The sequence below is a fragment of the Dicentrarchus labrax genome, unplaced genomic scaffold (genome assembly GCF_905237075.1).
Source record: "Dicentrarchus labrax unplaced genomic scaffold, dlabrax2021, whole genome shotgun sequence".
NCBI classification, from domain to species: domain Eukaryota; kingdom Metazoa; phylum Chordata; class Actinopteri; family Moronidae; genus Dicentrarchus; species Dicentrarchus labrax.
Window position 1 is genome coordinate 3,988,832 of NW_026136719.1, and position 17,343 is coordinate 4,006,174.

At 38.6% G+C, this 17,343-nt stretch overlaps 1 protein-coding gene and 2 long non-coding RNA genes across 12 annotated transcripts in view; 1 reads left to right on the plus strand and 2 right to left on the minus strand.

Annotated features, from left to right (window-relative positions):
* The window catches only part of LOC127351321 (uncharacterized), a 61,652-nt gene that overhangs the window by 16,425 nt on the left and 27,884 nt on the right, over window positions 1-17,343 (minus strand). The gene's annotated exons all lie outside the window — the stretch shown is intronic.
* Window positions 1-17,343, plus strand: part of LOC127351356 (uncharacterized) — a 54,014-nt gene that overhangs the window by 12,064 nt on the left and 24,607 nt on the right. The gene's annotated exons all lie outside the window — the stretch shown is intronic.
* LOC127351364 (uncharacterized) lies at window positions 1,470-3,149 on the minus strand. The gene is made up of 3 exons (XR_007880880.1): window positions 3,069-3,149; window positions 1,870-1,929; window positions 1,470-1,556 (listed from the first exon to the last, which is right to left on the minus strand). It is a non-coding gene; the product is annotated as an uncharacterized LOC127351364 (long non-coding RNA).

The window sequence follows — 17,343 nt, forward strand, 5'->3', positions numbered from 1 at the left end:
GTACAGCCCTCTCAGCAGCTAATTGTTGCATCCTTTTAGTAGTCGCACAACAGAAAATATGTTTTCAGTATTATTATTTTTTATTATTGTTCACTGTAAGTTAAGCTTTCACTGTATGACCTGTGATTGGTAGGGGTGTAACTCAATACACAATTCAATATTCTCATGATACTTGGAACAAAACTTGAATGAAGAAAGTGTAGGATTGAACACAGTTTTTTTAAATTTCATCTTAAAGGCTTAAAAGCATGGCATACATAACAATGACATTTCCATTTAATAGGAATAGTGCATAAAAACCCATTGTGTCCTATAGTTGTGTCATAGTGCTATTCGCTCACACTTCAGTAAAACATTTTACTTTGCAACACATTTGTATTAAGATTGGCCTGACCTTATTTCTATAAATCCTGTCACACAGAAAAACAAACAAAAAAAAACCCAGAAAGTGCCTAAAATGCACTATGACCTTTACAGGTGCACTGAAACATTGAACAGTTGGACATGTGCATTCAAAAGTTTAGAGGTCAAATTCAGTACTTAACACTATATATATATATATATATATATACACACTTAACATGCTGTTCTATAACAAGGTGATTAACAAGATGACACCTAACAATCGATCAACAGTATTACAGTTATTGCAAGGCTTCAGGGAAGTTTCCACTGAGCTGAGACTGTTATTATTATTATTATTATTAATTATTATTAATTAATTATTAATGTCCCTGAACCTCTTCCTCCTCGTCCTCCACCTCATCGCCTTCGTCTTCATACTCATCATCCTCCTCTTCATCAGTATCAGATTCTTCACTGTTTACAAAAGTAATATCTGTCGTCATTGCTGTGAGGAGACTTGCAAACTGTGAGAGATGCTCTGAAAATTCTCTCCTCTTACAGCGCAAAGCTGCAGCTGTGTCTCGGTCCTGTCTAGTTGAGGACTGACATTCTGGCTGGGCGTATTTGTCAATCTGAAAGAGCTGCTTTTCATAGAATGTTTTTGCTGATTTGCACTCTTCCACCAAGCATGCCCTCTCTTCATTTGCCCTTCTTGTTGTATTCCACAACAAGAAGAGTTGCTGTTTGACAGGTAGGTTATCCATTTTTGTGGTGGTAAGGGTTGACCAGATGGGGCTGTCGATTTGAATCACATCGTGGTACTCCAAGGCATGTGGCTGGTTGACTGCTCTGGTGGCAATGTTGAAGTCTTTCACCTTTTGTTTTATCTTCTGGCATATCGAAGAGATCTTCTTTGAAAGTTTGATGGCAATTTTCTGTCCATCTGCAAAACAAATGGTTGATTCAAGTTCATGGATGAAAGGAAATGTTTACCAAATGTCACATTTCATATATCTACTGTACCTACATATTTTCTCACAAGGCCGAACAAAAACCTACGCTCTAAGACAAGTCTATAAATGGCCTGCAGTGAGTTCTGTCTTTTCTTGTCTTCTATAGCACTTTGGATGTGGAGACACGATTCACTTGTCAGAATCCATCTTTCTTGGAGGGCATGTTGCTTCTCAATCGTCTTTATTTCCTTCTCTAATCTGAAAGTAGCACATATAAAATACATGTCTTGGTTATGCAATATAATATTATTGATGAATGGATTAAGATAAAATACATTTCTGCATAGCTACAGATGTAGCGACGTTAGTTAGTCATGTTTGAACGTAGGAGTAGGAACAAACTAATTGTAGGCTTATTTCAAAAACAAATTCCAACATTTTCAGTTTTTAATTTTCAAAATACAGCTTTTGATTGACCTAACTTAGACTTAAGCATTTCCAGTTAATATCAACACCATCACTGTTCACTGTTTACCCTCACATCCATGGATCCAAGTAAAGTTATACTTACTTATCAAGACGTGTTGTGACATCCCGAGTGCAGCTGGCTGTCTCACTGCTCAAGCCTTGTCTGGGAAAAACAAGGTATTGTTAAAACAGAAATAATATTGGAATTGCAGTCTGCATATTGCATTTATGATTCTTAACTCAGCCAAGGAAGTTATATTTCTGCTGGTGATTGTGTTGTTTTGTTTGGAAGTGTTGCAGAGGGCAAACTGTGCTGCTCTGGCGGGGGTTTGTGCTCTCTGAGTGCTACTGGTTAAACAAAAAAAGTGCAGCAGAACTACCAGGTAGTGCTGGGCAATATGGGTGAAATCCAATCACAAAAATTCAATATCAAAAATTTGACCAGTCATTAGATCAAGCGTACTGTTACTCATAAGTGAGACTTGAATATATCAGAAGGTTATTTTTGATTAGAATATTACTTTACTGTCAAAAGTTGAACAGACCATTAAATTTGCTGGTCGTTCATGCATTACATGACATGATTTGCAGTGCACTTTACTCTGTTTCTTATCGGGCTTTAAAGAGGTACTAAACACTTAAATGTGTTTTTTGAGGTGTTAACTAAATTATATATAACTGTACTATGATGAAACACATCAATGGTGCTGTTAATATTGACATTGGCACCAAATTGATAAAAATGAACATTTCATGTGTTGAAAATGGCTCAAAATTGGTGAGGTTCTCTGCTAGCGCCGTTACTGAACCTGTCCACAGCAGCGGCCTGTAACCGGGTCTTGGCCTCTCTGCCTCTGCTAGCTCCTGACGCTAAAACTGTTTGTTAAAATCAATAGTGCTAAACAGACAGGTTTATTTAAAATGACTTCTGTTTAAGTGTGCTGTGCCTTTTCTTGTACTGCGTGGTTTAACCTAACTTGGCATGGCTCTATTCCAGCCACATGCAACGCAACTCTCATCATGATCATTGGTATTGTCTGTCAAAATATGGATTAATTTAATCTATTGACATTATATCGACCATGTCTCATATTTCTATAGAGGAAAAGTTGTTTTGTGATATATATCTTTGTCATTTGATCGCCCAGCCCTACTACCATGTCATTATGTTTAGAAGGCGTAGATTCAATTTAATTGTCATTATGGAGACTATCTGTGGTATTGAGCTACACAGAGAGGTTATTTGTAATTTCCTCTCAAGCAGTTAGAATATCTTAAACATTTGTTGCTGTAAAAACTCACAGTTCCTGGTGCTCCGTCAGTTTTCGGACATAGTCCTCTTCCCAGGTCCACTCTGCAGACTGCCTGGCCTCTGTCTGGTACTGGCTTGCCCAGACTTGTATATCTTGCTGTGTGAGGCCTTGAAACAAAAACATAACATACTTAAATACTTTGAAACCTGAAAGTATATTATTAGTAAAATTATCCTCATAACATTTAAATACTTTTCTCTTTTTCAACACTTTTTTCCAACCTACAATGCATTTTGTGTTTTACTTGTATGTTTCATGATTTCAGCCATCTCTGCATTTGCCTCATCCTCAACTGAGTTGACCTTTGCAGCTTTGAGAGCCAGGGCTTTTGCTTTAAATTGATTTAATAAGGAAGACATTATATTATTGTCGTATTTGTCTTCATAGCATATAAATTGTTTTACAAACCAGACAAAGTTTGATCAAAAGAATATATTAAACAGATAAAGATAATAACTGCTTAAAAAGTTGTTTGTACATTGTTAAAGCATCTTCAAGAAACATGTATACAATGACATGAGAGAGAGAGTCAAAGACACACACTACACCTTTACCTTGGCTGTTTCTTATCTTTGAGCTGTAGTGCAGCAAAGCATCAGTCAGCAGGTCAACTCTGTGTGATGGTGTCATTTCCTTAGTCACCTTACCAAAACGGCGTAGGTATGACCACAGTCGTTCCAGCTGTTCTCCATCAGCTAAACCTGCACCTTCAACATTCCTACAGCTGTATGAAATCTACAAAACAGAATCAAAACAAAATCAGAAGTTTATCATTTCAATAAGTGATAAACTGCCTAGCATAGCTTTTAACAGTCAAAAAATGATGATGACAACCTGACAAGCAACATCATGTCCATAAGCATGGAACGCAGGAACAGCAAATGTCAGCTTCTTTGTCAGAAGATCTGGATAAAACTTCTGTGGGAAACAGAAACAAAAAATTATATACATACATATACAGTACAGTATAGTATAGTATTTGCCTTACATAAACATATATGTGAAGTAGTAGTTTTGCTTATCTAGAATACCTATATAGATATTGGAAGACAAGCAATAAAAGATGCATAAAAAAATTACCTGCAAGTGAGGTTTTAATTTGCAAGCAATATCATACATGAAGACAATTTTTTTGCTTGTCCCAAACTGTTCTTGCAGTTCCTTTAGCAGGTAGACAGCATTCGAAAGGCTAAAAGAAAAAACAGATTTCATATTAAAACAGGCCACCATAACACCACATTATTATGTGCAAGTGCAAGCTTAGGATTTACCTTTCACCTCTCTTCAGACTAAGAAAGCGACGTGGATGTTCATGCTTACAGGATATGCCAAAAACACCCGTCTCATCCAATTTGGAGTTCTTCACCTTTGACCTGAGTGCACTACCTGCTTGAAAGCTGACACAACCCTGTAAAAGTTGGTGTATATGTTTTATCTTCACATTGCTGGCCATGCATTACTCTTTCAAATGACACTGCAAACACATTTGTATTATTGGTTATATATAAATATAACTGATATATTGCATACATTTCAAAGAACACATTCATATTTATTCCTGGCTCTTCATCAGTGTCCACACAGTAGGTGTATGATTCCACTTAACATTTTGCATTGACAACGGAGGGCAAGATTTTGCCTCTCCAGTACATTCATGATCACTAATTACGCATATCATTCCATTAGCATGAAAATAACAATCAAAAGTTGATCTGACTTCTCTGCAAGAGAGATGAAATCACTATTTGATCATATGTCCTAAACATACAAGAAATGTAAAGATTATTTTTTCTAGGGTAAATGTGTGAACAAATCCATGTTGCATTAACACTTAGTAGATTTTTACATCCCAGTAATGAAGGAGGAAGGTATTAAATACAAATATATAAATTTTACCTCCTCAGAAGAATGTTGTTCTCTCCAATAAAAGCATCAACAAGATCTTGAGAGCAAAAGAATCGGTTGAAGTGCTTCGGTCCTTCAAGACTACTTCCAGACGATTTCTTCCTCGGAAGTCCAAATAGTCCATCCGCAGCAAGAACCAGACATCCATCATTCTATAATAAGTGACAGTCAGAGTTAAAGTATGCCATTAGGTATCTGTGACAACTTCCAAACTAAACATAACATTTTTTTTCTTGATCATGAAGCCAGAAAAGCAAATCCAGTTATTGTGCAGTAAGAGTAAATGCTGTGTAGTGGAACATTTGTAATCCAGACCATGATATGCCTGAATGCTGATCTTTCAGATAATATTATTTGACTAGTCTTAATTGTTGTTTAATTAATTAATAATTCATTAATTAATTGTGTTATCATTTCACAAACTATTAATGCTTTAAATACAACATTCCTAATTTTGCACATGAATACATCATACCTCTGACAGAGAGGACAGTGTGTCCCATCTGTTGTATCAGGTCCAAGATGGCGCAGTGTAGACATCTGGTATCTGAAGTGTCTGTATTCCTCAAAGGACTCATTGACAAGTATTCCATAAAGGTCTTGGCACTATAAGGCAAATGATCATAATCACAATAGGACAGTTATAAAAAGGTGTTTTTCAAATTGGAACCTTGCATGTAGGTGATCGTGAAAGAGGAATATATTGACAGAAGCTACTAATAAACAAACCTTGGAGGGACCTGAGGAACCCTGAATTGCAGCACATAAACCCTTCAGTGATGCACCACATTCCAGCTGTAAGCGGCAGATCATGTCCATCAGCTTCAGGGAAATGGCACTTTGAGGCTGCTTCACTGTGGCTGGCCAAAGGCCATAACGTACAAGTGTCGCAACTTCCATCTCACAGTGGCAGAACTGCATCCAAACATCATGAGTCCTTCCTACAATTCATGACAGAATAGCTGTTAAACGCTGTAGTTTTTAGCAACTTTTCTTTTTGTGCAGGGTGGATGTAACTGTTTCTGATGTACTGTATTATTTACCTTGCTGATAAAACTGTTTTATTTGACGTGCATATGACGTGTCACATTGATGGCCATCCTTCCTTGTCCAATGCCACCTAAAGCCTACAGGAACAGTTTAATGAAATTCACCTTCCTTAAATAGAAAGATCACAATACAAACTTTTTAGTGCACAGTACATTATGAAACAAGAATACAGAGTGAAGACATTAAAGTTTATTTTGGCATCATTATCTAAGGTAAGTATTATATACACACTCTATTCTGTACTACTCTAGGACAATTCTTTTTAGGAAACTGAAAATACACTGTCAGAGATACAAAAATGCCTTTTGTTTAAACATTTGCAAAATGGAGAAAAATATTGAATAGCACAAACCTCCCACTTTTCAAGCATATGCACTACAGCAGAGGCTTCATGAACAGTCTGGACACAGACAGCACAGAAGAATGTTTCACTGCCACAGTCACTGCATCGCCAGATTTCAACATCCTCACTGTTGAGGGAAACTTGACACACTGTGCAGGCTGCAGTGTCAGGAGGACAGAAGAGCTCTGCACTCACACCGAGAAGTGTCTCTCTTGTCCTCTTCCAGGCCTCCACGGTATCCAGCTTCTTCTGGCTGCTGCTGCTGCTGGTACCACTTTCATGCTCCTCATGTAAGTCCCTGCCAGTAGCTGGTGGTGCAAACAAGCAGCAACCAACCTCAGTGGGCTTTGGGGGCAAAGGGGTCCTCCCTTTCAAAAATCTCCTCAACACCGTTGACTTTCCTTTTGAGGGGTAACTTTTCACAGTGACGAAAGGTCTGTTTTTTTTTATTTTCACCATATTGACCTATTCAAATATAAACATAAATAAATAAATGAACAGGATTCATATTGCAACATTACAAAATTACACTGAAACATTATTCTGATTGCAAAATAAGTTGATGTCTCAGCCATGATGAGCCTGAATCAATACAGAACAATGGAAACTCATCACCATGGCGTCATGTTATGTACTTTATTCATTCAGTTTAATTTCAGATATCTATCACAAATAACGAACATATTAATGTCACGTTTGCAACTGTCGCTTTTGTTTATGATCATTATTGTTTTATCACGTACATAATTCACAAACACTGTAACAAACCTGCTAACCATGCGTCTTCATCGTCGTCGTCTTCTTCTTCTTCTTCTTTTTCTCCTTCTCCTTCTTCTTCGTTCCGTGTCTTTTCGGTGCGCGCCTTAATGGGTTGCTTAGCAACCACTATAAACTATCGCCAGACAAAAAGGGAATAATGTGAGTCTTGTTGAAAGAGAAGGCATATATAATAATATTTAATATTGATTGACAAATACAAAGAAATTTTGATGAATAAATTATTACAAACGAAAACAACTTTATTTCTCCTAATCGACGGAGATATAATTCTAACTGATGGCCTTAACATGAACCGTCGTTTTGTAGAATTATCAAGGACACTCTCGTATTTTTAATTTGGGAAATGTTAAAGATTTCTTTTTATCTTAAAATGTTGTTTTTCCACTGAAAATAAAAGTGGACTGGGAGTCTTTGCTGAAGCAGCGGCGCGAAACACAAGTTACAGATCTTTTATGTTATTATGAGAAGTGTAAGAATTTTTTTCGGTTCATTCTGAGACTGTGGTGGGACAAATTAGACCGTGGCGGGCCGCCACAGTCTCAGTAATTAATGGGAAACACTGCATCAGTTGAGCAGGGTCTTTCTTGCAGACTTCGTAACACCTGAGGTGCTCCAAATACCAGGCTGAGAAAGATTCCAGAAGAAAGAATAGCTTGTTGCATACAAGCAACACATGGACAATCTTACAAAAGTCAGGAAGTCCACTTGTGCTTCCAACTGACACAAACATTCCCTTGGTATATCTTGTTCCATGTATGTATGCAGTTGTGGCCAGAGATACACTGCTCAGATTTCTACATTTCTTCTCAATCACTTGCTTGACAGAAGAGGCCAGAATGTCCAGTGAAACATTTGATACTCCTTTTACTTCGTTGGTTTAAACAGGCTGGGCATGTCCAGGTAGTATGCCAACATAAGTTCATGTCTGAGGGACAGAGTCAATAGAATGCTTTTGAAATTATTTACATCACGAACCACTTTCTTGAAAAAGCTATGTTTAGCCTCAAAACGAACAAGTGGTCCAAAGCAGCGAATTAAATGAGCATAGTGCTCCAGAAAATGGTGTTTAGGTTTCAGTTTCAGGCCTGGAAACACATTCAGTAACAGCTTCCTGTGTTCACTTATTTTGGCATCAAGGTAACACAAGCTTTCATCTGAAAAGGTGGAGGATTCCAAGAGTTCCACAATGTCTTTAAGGTCCAGAATCACAGACCATGCATCATCATTTTCAGGAACAACGTCACCTATGAGTAGAGGCAGCAACCTCAAAAGAGTCCAATTCTCATGGCCATTGCCTCCAATAGTTGCATTCAAGTACTTTTTCTGAAAGTTTCTGTGGACGGTTAGTTCTGTCAGAAAATTTATAGGGGAAGCGCTGTATGACAGTGTTTAAATAATCCAATGTAAAGTACTTCTGTCCAATGAATTTTTTCAAACACAAACAGAGCTCCAAAGGAACAATACCTTCTAAAAGGTAGTGTAAAAAGTCAGGAGGAAACACTGTTATACAATGAAAGTAAGATCATTTGTTTAATACACAGTCTCTTTTCACTCCGTCAACACTTTTCAAGTTCTCGTTCTCACTCAACCTGCAAACCTTCTCATTATAGGACTCTTTGGTTCTCAATAAAAATGACTTTTTTTGCACAGAACAACTCTGAATATCACTACGACTGGCTAAACAAAAACGTCAAAACTTGTCAACATTAAAGGACTCCTGAAAACCAGCAAAGAATGTGCTCCCAAATTATCAGATGATACATACAAAAATGTACCCTTAATACTGATTCCCAACCTGCTAATGTAAATCCCTTGGTTTTCAAGCAGTTGGAGATCTCTCAAAAGTGGTTCTACAATCCTCTCATATCCAAATGTCTTAGCATCAACACTTTTACACAGGAGAGCAAGGTATATGCTAGACAATGATGATCTGCATTTAACAGGTAAATTTGCTCTTACCCAGTATATTGCACACAGTTTGTTTTTTTCTTGAGGTGCCTAAAGGGTTACAGACTTCAAAGTCATCAAACTAGAGACCCAAAGAAATACTCTGATCTTCCCAGACAGAAGTGGGTTCTCTTTGAAATGTGATCCCTCAAATAAAGTCTTGTAACTTTGTCAATAACGTCACCCCTATTTAACAATCTCTGCAGCGTTTTTAGAACTGGAACATAAACAAAGGTTTTCTTTAATGGCAAATCTAAAACATATTCAACTGGGTCTACGACACCAAATTTTTCTTTGAAATAGAACAACCTTTTTTGTTCTGATCCCAGACACCCACTCTGACAAATGGAGCAGAGTGAACTGAGGCTGTGTAAGGCATCTGTTACCAAAGTTATAGTGTTTTCATCAATGTTACAACTGTGCTGCCTTAACACCTTTTTTACTGTATATTCATTTAGTTCACCGATCAAAACACCAATGTCATAAAATTCACTGACTAATTCTTGAGTGGCTAATTTTGGAAACATGCAACCATGCAAGCCTTTCCTGAATTCTTTGAGGGGCGTCATGGTACTCTGGTTCAACATCAGAATTATCAAGTGGCACATATAGATCATTGTTTTCAATGTCTGTTTGTGATTCAGCTGTTTCACATTCTGCCAGTTCCTCAGTTTCTTTGACAATAATCTCAGTCTTAAAGTCTTTTAAAGTACATTGTTGGTGACAACGAGATTTGTGTGATGTCAAACTAGAGAAAACGTTTGATTTGAAACGACTTATTATTTAATATTTAATATGATTAAAAGGACAGGTAACAATTTCCCTATTCCTCAGATGCTTCCCAAGATGAGCAATATATTGTTTTAGACTAACAGCCTCTTTAAAGTCACACAACAAGCATTTTACTTTGAAGCCAACAAGTCCACAACTCTGTTCTATGACTCCATGACCTCTCAAGTGGACCTGTAGGGATTTTTGAAATACTGAAATACAGTGCACAGTCTGTATATACAGGGTAGAGGGCAATTTCTTCTGTAATGTCTGTGGCTACTCTGGTAATGTTTAATTATTCTCTTACGATTTCCAAAGAAAGAAGCACAAAGTACAAAGAAGTTCACTTCATTCAACATTAAAAAAAAGAAGCAAGAAACAGGGAGGAGAAAAAAGGCTACAGTTGTCATCATGTAGACCTATGGAATAAAATATGAAAAGGAAAGACTCAGTTATTAATACTATCACAACCACATGCAATACTAAGCCATGTTCAATATCCAACTTTTTTCCTTCATCACATTTCATGTTTTGACTTTTTTCTTTAAAACAATATTGTTCTAGAATTTCATTTCATATTACTTATTTTAACACCGTTTTTTTATAACCCCCTGTGATGCCCTCACAACAGCCACTTAATAACTTTACAGCCACAACTACCACTTTAGACAAGTTAGCTGAACCAAATATCAGGACAGTCACCTGACTTTCTGTTAACTTAAGATATGGATTACTTATGACAATTCAAATTCAACATTTTTGTAACAGTAAAATACTGTACAACAACTTCTCACCTATGAAACTTTCTTTTATGTATATGTTACCCCTGGTATTTTCTACTATTAAAAGTCTACAGACATGTGAGAGCTCGTGAACTTGCTGTTGGAGGGAGCAGGTGCAGCGCGCGAACCTGCTGCCCCCCTCCCCCTCCGAGCAAATTCACAGCTCTTAATTAGTCTAATAAATAATCGATATAAACTCACAAAACATCAAGAAAGTAAATATCCTTACATTTATATTCTTTATTAAACAGAAAAATAAAACAGTACACCTTCTGAATTCAAGTTTTTCTCTTTCACCATCAAAGACCCACTAAGACCTTAACGTTAGCTTAATCACCTCGTTATACCACGACCACAAATCACATTTAAACTCGACAGAAAACAAAAGAAAACTCACCCAAAACGTCTTGGCTCGTCTTTCCACTGCTCCAAAACTCAGTATCTGTGGTTTGGTCGAACTAAATCCTTATTTCACCGAAAAAGTTGGTTGCAAAAATAATTTCAACTTCGAAGAAAACGGCTGTGGCTGTAGCCTCCTGGTAGTGCAGCCTCTGAGAAGGAGATGGGCGGGGCCGAGTGCAAAAACGTGATGACGCAGGCCTTTTAATTCACGCAGGTGCCTAACTGACCTCCAGAGTCAAGTTGACATACATTACTGATTCAGCTGGACATGCAATTTCAATTTAACATTTATTTTGTAGTACATCCCAGGATTTGATTGGATGAAAAAATGCTTTTTTTTGGTAGCCTCAATCTATCTCTTGGCTTGGCAGCAGTCGGTATTTAGCTCTGGACCTCCTCGAGTGGTAGACCACCCCACCTGCCACAAGGAAGGTAGCGAAGAGCATTAGGTTCATGCCCAGATTCAGGCTCGGGCCAGACACTGATATGAAAATGTAAATGAAAATGAATACAATTAAATATAAGAATTAATTTTTATCTAGAGAAAATGCAGATAATAAAACCACAGATGCAAAGACCCTCTTAGCTCAGCTGCCATACACACAAGACGCTGTCAGCTCGTTTTTCAGAAACTTGATGTGTCTTAGAAAAACAACCCCATTTTAATTAAAGGTATCCTGTTGAGTTTTGACCACTAGTAGTGCTATAGAGCAATGTTTTTAAAAGTGGGTCCAGGTTTTGTTTGCATCGTGCAGCATATGACGGTGGTGGTTTCTTGGTACTGGGCTGATAAACATTTGGTACAAAATGCACCAACAAAAGGCAGTGAAGAAGAAGACTGCAAATAAGCAAACACGGATATAAACGATGCCAGATTTAAAAAGACCAAAGATGAATATAGTTAGACCTGCAGGATTCAAACTATTTAGTTTAGTAAAAAAAACACTAAATATAATCATAAATGCTGTTTGTTAACAAGAAAACTGCACAGGTCAACTTTATCCCAAATTATCTCAAGATAACGAGATAATTACACACTACCATTAACTCACCTTGACTGTCAGAGGTTTAAACCAGGTGCAAAGGCCCCTGGGAAATGGAGTGGCTGGAAGTCTGGGCCACAGCTTCTCTTCTGCTGCGGTGGTTCCCTGAGTTGGAGCTGAGGCAGTCCTGAGAGCACCTGGTTCCAGCAACGCCAATCTCACACAGGATGACTGTGCAAATGATGTAGACCTGCAGACACATGGAGGGAGTCACCATGGATATAAGAAACATACATACCTCATTGGCTGCTGCTGTATGCTGCTCTAATACGTCTGTGCGGTTGCCATATTGTGGAGGTCAATATCCTCTAATTTACAATACTGAGAGATCCACTTCAGTACAAAATCGACTGTAACTTGTTTAATTCTGAACCGATTTTAATGGAATTTGGTTTGTTAAAAATTTAAAATGATACTGGTTATGTGTTGGAATTAATTCAGTTAATTGGGGCTCATCTAATCTGCTCTATGTAAATTTCTAAGGCTTATAACAAACCAAATTTAATGGAAATCGTTTCAGTATTCAGCAAGTTACCGTGAATTTTGTACTGAAGTCTGCATCTCTCAGAATGTTAACAAGATCTCGACCTCCACTAGATAGCGACTGCACGAATACACATCAAACGCGGTATCTACATTTCTATCTGTGTTAACCACTGCCTTTGATTACCTGGCCACAGCTGAGTACACTCTGCGGCTTCCAATCATGTTAAATGTTACAGTGAAATTTATTATTTTCTGTTTCGGAGAGTGAGTATGTAAATGTGTGTGATTTTTTTGTTAATATTTAAGTAATTACTTAGATTACATTATTAAAGTAGCTCTTCCAACCCTTATTATTACTTCTAAATGATAAAACTTTGACAGCACGCTACAACATGAATTTGGTATGTTTCACATTACCTCAGCGCAAGCACCAATTAATTCAAAAGCCTCCATTCCAAATCTAAACTGAGTCTTTGAGTTGGGGTAAATTTGCACTGTGCTGTCCTTTACATACCTGTGACAATATAATAATTATAGTTATTGTACAATCAATACAATACATGTCAAACTGGATGTGTTTTCATTGCGTACCCCTACCCATGTTCGATGATGGTGTAGCTGATGCGAGAGTTCAGGTTGTCGTAGGGAGTTGCCCTGCAGGACTCTACAAACAGCTCGGTGTTGGGGATGGAGGTGGTGGCCTTGATCTGCAAGAACATCATCTGTTTGAGGTACACCTCCACTGGGTAAGTGTTGCTATCAACTTGTTTTCTGAACTGCTCGGTCTCGAAGAATTCAAACATGTTGCCTGGAGATGATTCCATTGGGGTCAGCAGATGTGATCTCGTTCTTAAAGATGAGGTTATTGCCATCCTCCTGAAAGTAAAAAATCATATAATAGACCGTTAGGTGCGCTGTAAAGCTAAAATATAACATAGGCATGAACTATGCCCCAATTTTTGAAACAACTGATGCTGTGTCTTGACAAGGAAGCAACTGATCACAAGTAAACTAAGAGTAGCTTGTGTTACAGGTCAGCATGTTGGACCTCCAGTGTTGTCCCACACGTGTTCAGTGACATGATAGCGATTAGGTGGGTACTGTGGGGAGTATTTCTTGAGGCTGCAGGCGGAATCACTGAAGCCCTTCAGATGTAGGTTCTTCTCATTGCGTCTGATGAGGTAGGACTTCTCCACTTCCACTTTGATTGTGGTTCTGCCGCAGTGAACGACGGTATCTAAACAGTAAGAAATACAGTATCAGGAACATTTACTTCAGTACAACACGGCCAGGTTGAGGAGAAGGTTATTTGCAACACTGAGTATTCATTTAATTTTATTCTGGACAGTCGAGTGCATTTTTTAGGGGTTATTTTTTCATTATATGTTATTTAATACTTGTACTCCACTACATGTTGGTACTTTTTACACCACTGTATTTCTTTGATAGCTTTAGTTACTTTACTAAAATGTAAATCAACTAATAAATTATGATGCATTATTATAAGTGAAGCTGCTTAGCAGTTAATAAAGTTAGTTCCACCTTTAACTGCAGCAACATTGAAGGAATGAACCTGTTAATGCATCTAATTATAATCCATTAATATATCAGCCTGTTCTAAATCTTGAGTGTCACAACCCCTGTGAAATGACTTTTTTCAATATCAATATCCCTCTATAAGTTAACGGCTGGGCTGGTCAAAGTCTAGTATGCATTCATGCAATGAATTTATTTACAGTGGGAAATTTGTTTTTTGTTTTTTCTTCATGCGCCACTGAGACTCCCTCCAACACTGTATCCAGTTCTCCCTTGATTCATTCATGCTCAAACAAGGCTCTTTTCCTAAACCTAACCAAGTCATTTTGTTGCCCAAACAGTGCAACCTGATTTGATTAGAATTTCTAGAGTAAAAAACTAACAAAACAAAACAATTTTAAGAATTACTAAGCATGCCCAACATCAGCAACCTCACAGTGATTGATAGACCCTGTAGTGTCTGAAATAGAGCATAAAGCTGGTCAGTATGCTAAGTTTCCCTAAATAGCATCAAATATGAACTAGGAAATAAACATTATTTTTGAAGACATAATCAAAAACTGTAACCTTTAACATGATTGCATAAGAAGTGCCATATTAGATATTTATTAAAGTGTTAATTGGTTGTGATGATGAATATAATAATAACTGATACATTTTAGATTTTTCACAAACAATATTTAATTAAATTGCAATAAATTAAATTGTATTGTAATGTATAAAAAAAGCACTAGGAAGTTTATGAATGAGCTCACCCATCTCTTGCTTCAAAATGAAAGCAAATGGGGAAATGGTCATTCACTTAATTTTCAGTGGGTGTCCATTTTATGGTATATTCTTCTTTGGAGGTAAAGCTGTGGTTGTTGCTGTCGTTGGTGCAGCTGTGGTTGTTGTTGTGGTTGTTGTAGTCGTTGGTGCAGCTGTGGTTGTTGTTTTTGGTGCAGCTGTGGTTGTTAATGTTGTTGTTGGTCCAGCTGTGGTTGTCGGTGGTGCAGCTGTGGTTGTTGTTGTTGTTGGTGCAGCTGTGGTTGTTGTTGTTGTTGTTGTTGTTGTTTGTCCAGCTGTGATTGTCATTGGTGCAGCTGTGGTTGTTGTTGTCGTTGGTGCAGCTGTGGTTGTCGGTGGTGCAGCTGTGGTTGTTGTTGTTGGTGCACCTGTAGTTGTCGGTGGTGCAGCTGTGGCTGTTGTTGTTGGTGCAGCTGTGGTTGTTATTGTTGTTGTTGGGGCAGGTTTCAAGGTGGTGCCAGTGTGTGTGGCCTGCCCTCTGTCACTGCCAGTGCTGTCTGTGTTTGTGCTGTTTGTTTTACTTCTTGCTCTGGATGTCAACTCTCTACTGGTGTATGATTGCCAAACTCTGCTGGATCTTCAATTTTCTGCCGAAGATGTACTAAAATTGGATGATGGTGGACGTGAAACTTTGCCCCGGCTCCTGGCGAGGGTCCCAGCTCACCTTTGCTGTGCCCCGGCCCCATCTTCTTGGCGTAGCGCCCCCCCAGCGGCCGGCTGGTGAGGTTGAAGGCCCGTCTTGCGCGTTGTTCTATGCCTTCTTGGACTGCGATGAGCCGTGCCTGGCCTCGTTGTTCCTCGACGCCCGCTGGACCCTGTCGACGTCTGGCTGATACCTGTCATCGGCCCGAAAGAGCTATTCCAGCCCCGCGGACCCTGCTCTCCCCGTCCCTCCTGGCACGGGGATTAATCACCGCAACTTATGGCCTCTATGTTAAGGGACTGCTGCCGTCATTATCAGAAAACTGTGTTTATCCGTATATATTATCTGTATATTATCCTGTCAAACTGTCACAAGCCTCATGTTTTGTTTAATACTATTAACTCACTTCTGAATGCTCCGCAGACTGCCTGTATGGAGACGTCCCCTGCTGTGTGTGAAAACTTCCTTCACTTTTTTATTAATAAGGTCACTTTAATTAGGGCTCAAATCTCACCTTCAGCTTATGACCCCTCAATCTGTGTCCCCTGCTCTGCTGTCTCTGACCAGTTTGAGCCTGTGACTTTTTTCTTTTTACAGGAGGTTGTTAGTCATTTGAAGCCCTCAGGTTTTCCAAATGATGCTGTCCCTCCTCGACTATTTAAGGAGGTTTTCCCCACTGTAGGACCATCTGTTATTGCAGTCATTAATAGCAGTCTGTCCTCAGGTGTGGTCCCTGAAAATTTTAAACATGCAGTACAGTACAACCTCTAATTAAAAAACCTGCTCTTTTTAGAATCAGCTCTTTTAAGAGTTTTTAATGACATCTTTTTAGCAACTGACTCTGGTGACTGTGTTATCCTTGTGCTTTTAGATTTAACTGCTGCATTTGACACAGTGATCATTAAATATTGATCTCACGTTTGAAGCAGTGGGTGGGCATCAGGGGCATAGCTCTGGAGTGGTTCAGGTCGTACTTGGCTGATCGAACTTTCTGTGTCAGCCTTGGAGACTCTGTGTCCTCCACTGCTCCTCTCTCATGTGGGGTCCCACAGGGCTCTGTGCTTGGCCCTCTTTTATTTTCTCTCTATCTACTCCCACTTGGTTCCAATTTCAAGAAACATGGCATTCTTTTTCACTGCTATGCAGATGACAGCCAGATCTATGTCCCCCTCAAAAAGTCTGATTCCTACTCTGTTGACCCACTGCTAAAGTGTTTACTACTACTTACTGTCTAAGGAGAAACCCTCAGGTAGGTGGTCAGATCCCTTTGACGTTCCAGACTTGCACCTGACCTGGTCATCATCATGATCAAAGATCAGTAGACTGCATGTCCTTGGACTATTCTACGAGTGAGGAACTAGCTGAATTAGGCATGCGTTTATTTCTGAATGTATGTCTGAACAGTAGGGCTGTACCCATACATTTTAAGGGTTGACAAATAGCAGTAACACATGTAAATATTACCTAGTGAACATTATCAACCTTTAGGTTCCTATAACTTGAAATACCACAAGGGTACAACAGCTCAGAAAAGAAATGTATGATATTGGTCATTACCGGAGTAGAGGAGTAGTAGTAATGGTGGGAGATCTGTTAGATTCGTCACTAACTCATGATGGCACCAGGTGTAACCATAGGAATTTTGAGAAATTGTCGTGAAGGTACTTTTGGTTTGGGTGCCACAGTTCCCACTATAACATCTGAAGTCATTATTGGTGCAGTATTAAGTGCTCTGCGTGTTGCGAAGCTCCACCTGTAAACAAGTCAGATTAAACACACATGCACATTGT